Raw genomic sequence first — 3,843 nt, 5'->3', positions numbered from 1 at the left:
GTACCATTTTTTATTCCAGACAAAAATATATAATTTGATTTAGGCCATGCCTAACATCATCTAGAAAAACTGGTTGAAAGTTTTTTTTCTTTGTTCATTGCTTCATGCAACTTTTTATTTACCTTTGTCTTGACTATAGATTAAGACTTATGTAACTTCTTTATTTCTTGATTACATCTCCGTGAATCTTTCCATCCATAATGAATTGGATTGTTAACATGCTTATGCTTTCAAAAAAATTCAAATGTGTTGGAAAATATGATAATACTAAGAGGGGGGGTTGTGAAATAATATTATGACAAATTTAATAAACCATTTCCAATTTATTTAGCAACAATTCATGTAAGCAATGTCATATATCAACACATGAATCACAAAATATCACTATAATCAACATACACAAATGCAACACATAGAGACATTGGATGTACGTGGAAACCCATAAAGGGAGAAAACCACCAATCTTATTTTTAGTTATTTGTGTAAATCTGAGCCCTAACTTACTCTTACATTATGTTTTATGGCAACAACCAGAAGGAAGCAACCACTCCCTAATTCACAAGAACCTACTCATAGGAGCACCAACCCCTATTTGTTTTGCTAGCACCAACTAGTAAGAAGCTCCAACTCGCTAATTTGCAAGCCACTACTTGCAAGAGGTACCAAACCTCAAGTTTTTTCTTAGGAACCCACCTGAAGGAAGAACCTACTCCCTGTTGTGCAGTCACTGTCCAGCTAAACCATGAAGATTTTTTTTCATCCATTTTCAAACTCAGATCCAAAGGTGTCATGTTATATTAAATTTGCTGCTCTTTTTTCTTCAACTCTCACTCAACTTGATATTTCATAATACATATTAGCATCTTCTGACTCTACCTATGTTATGCATCTCTTCTCACACTCAGATCTAATCACAACTTTTCATATTTTTTCTGATTTCTTATGGTCAACTCAGCCTTCGTCATCTCTTGACCGACTTTCTTGGTCCTTGCAGATTCGTTATCATACTTCAGATATGATCAACCTCTATTAGTCTATGCCTTCTTAGATGATTGGCCTTCTCGCCTCTTGACTTTCTCAACTCAACAACTTTTGAACTTTTATCCTTTTCTTTAGACAATCAACCTTTCCTCCACTATTTTTATGCCTTTTATAGCCTTTGTATGCCATTTATAATGGGAATCTAACTATGGTTTTACCCCTGGTGATCCAGGTGGCTCTAGACACAAGTAGAAGTCCCAGAGAACTCAGAGAGGGCTCAAAAATCAAATTGTTTGGATTGTTCCCGAACTAGGTTCATGTTGAATATCTCATCATCGTGATCATGGTGGTGTGAACGGTTCGTCAAACCGAGCTCGTATGCGAAAGATAGAGCTCTTCAAAGTTTGACATGACAAGGGGGCCCACAGTGTGCCACATGGCATCCCAGTCAGCAGGTGGGACCCACTAAGTTTATGTGGCGAATGAATAACCACTAAACTATCGACACATGGCACGCTATCATTGGTCTCCTAACCCTACACAAAAGACAAATATATATATATATATATATATATATATATATATATATATATATATATATGCATATAAAAACAAAAGTCATTCAAAACAAACTATATATTAAAATGGTTAGCAAATCATATACAAATAACCATATATGGTTATATTACACAAATTTCAAACCAACATGAATATATTTTCAAGGGTGAAAATGTGTTTGAACAAATATATTAAAAGGTATGGGAAAGTGGACTTGTGGTATGGTGTATGGTATATAACACCAAATTTTAATATAAAACAAAACCAACGTAAAACACCCCCAAACCATTATCACACATGCCATCAAAATTAAGAGAGGCTGAAGGGTATCGAGCCTGCGCCAGCCATGTGGGCTAGCCCGCCACCGTGCAGCGGACCCATGAAATGTACCATTAACCAACGAACCCATAAATATGCCACCTCCAAATGATAAAATTTATTACAAAAAAATAGCTCCCATTTAATTCGATATGGAGGTTATGGAAGCGAGCCACCCAATGTGGACCCGACCCTTGCAAAATAGTCGTGTTAAAAAAGGGAGGAGTCGGGGTTTCACCACCCGACCTCCTCCACTAAATGCGGGATTTTTAACATTACACCAAACCAACCCACGTGGTAAAGTCCGCCCGAAAATTTAATATAAACCTTCAGTTGCACCAGTGTGCCCAAGCATGGAGGGACTAGGAGCGGGCACGAAATTCGAGGTGACATTTTTTTAATTAATTTTAACGTAGGTGGAACCATGACTGAACAAAATTTCCAAGAGGGTGAAAGTTTTGCAGTGTCCAAATTAGACAAACTTTATGTCGATCTTACACTTCTTCGCGACATGAGCCCGATAGTGCAGTCAGTGTCCTAATCTGAGCAATCGATTTGTAGAGGACCCGGAGGAGGGAATCTTTTAGGAATCTAGGGGGGAATCTAAAAGATTCCTTGAGCCCCAAATTTCCACTTTCTTAGAATTCAGAAATTTGACAGTCGATTTTGCACTATTTGACGCCACAAATCTGATGGTGTGTTCATATTTTTCATTTGCTCATTTCATTTCTGGCCACTTTTCAAAGTGGATTACAGGTGTCAGCATTCATGAGCGAGCAGCCATTTCCATGGGATTCGACGTCGTGAGATCAATGGTGCAAACAACTTCAGCAGCTTCACATCCTCTCTTCAGTTGGCCCCTGGTTGTGAGGCATATGCAGTGTGTTCATGTACTTCTTTTGCTATGAATTGTGCTACCCAGATCCTTGTTTGTTGTTTGATGTTTGATGTGGTATCTTGTTTCTTACTTGTTTTCATGACTCCTGCTTGATGTGTTGCGGAATCATCTGTGTGATGTACTTGTTGTCATGGTTCGTCATGTTTTGTTTGAGATCCCTTTGTCGTCATGTTGATGGGATACTCTTGTTGTTGCCATGTATGTTTGCATTGAGATCCCTTTTATGCCATGTTGGTGGGATGCTCATCATGCGTGAGTTTGTGTCATACTGGTAGGAGTCTTTTGTGACTGAGAGTTCCTGTAGTGGAACATCTCTTGGCGCCACTCCTGCGTGAGGGCATTTTCCTTTTATGATATCGACATCACCTCCTATGTACATCATCACTATTGACAGCACTTAAGGCAGCAACCTACACCATCTTGACACCGGGGCGCAGTGACGTAGTCCCTCATGGACGAACTCCGTTATCAACGGCTTATGTTCTCATGTGTTGATGATTTTCATGTTCCTCTTCTTTATAGCATGCAAATGTATTCATTTATTTTCTTTTAAAAATGAAATTGAACACATCATGAAAGTAGAAGGCCTTGGAAGGGTCCTTTGTCACACTCAGACCTGGATCACCTGGTAATCTCGATGTTAGACCAAATCAACAAGACCATGTTCATGTAGCCATATTGTTAATTTTTGAAACTAGGGTCAAATTCCACCTTGGACAACTCAGATGAATAAGATGATGCTTGAATTAAATTCCTCTTTTCGAGAGGACCAAAATCAACCTAAAGACCACCTTATTTGGTCAAGCGAAAGTTGATTTTTGAATTATTTTATTCATACATGTATTATGGGTTGGGTCATCCCTATGCACATGTGAAATTCGTTAGATCAGCCCCAACCCCAAGTGTACCCTTAGGAAATACTATAAATAGAAGCAACCTCAAGCTCATTTCATCACATTGATCAATCCATCTTCTATTCTTCTCTTTTGTCTTGGTTCGCACAAGTCTGTCGGCAAGAGTTCGCGCAAGGGTCAGAAATCACAGGGGTGAAGCTCACATTGATCTAGGGTTTTCTGATTCCTGGACGT

This window comes from Pinus tabuliformis, chromosome 5_2 (assembly GCF_031772625.1).
Source record: "Pinus tabuliformis cultivar Carrire ecotype Pingquan chromosome 5_2, CPIR1, whole genome shotgun sequence".
NCBI classification, from domain to species: Eukaryota; Viridiplantae; Streptophyta; class Pinopsida; order Pinales; family Pinaceae; genus Pinus; species Pinus tabuliformis.
The sequence above is the reverse complement of the archived record's forward strand: the minus strand, read 5'-3'. Positions refer to the sequence as shown.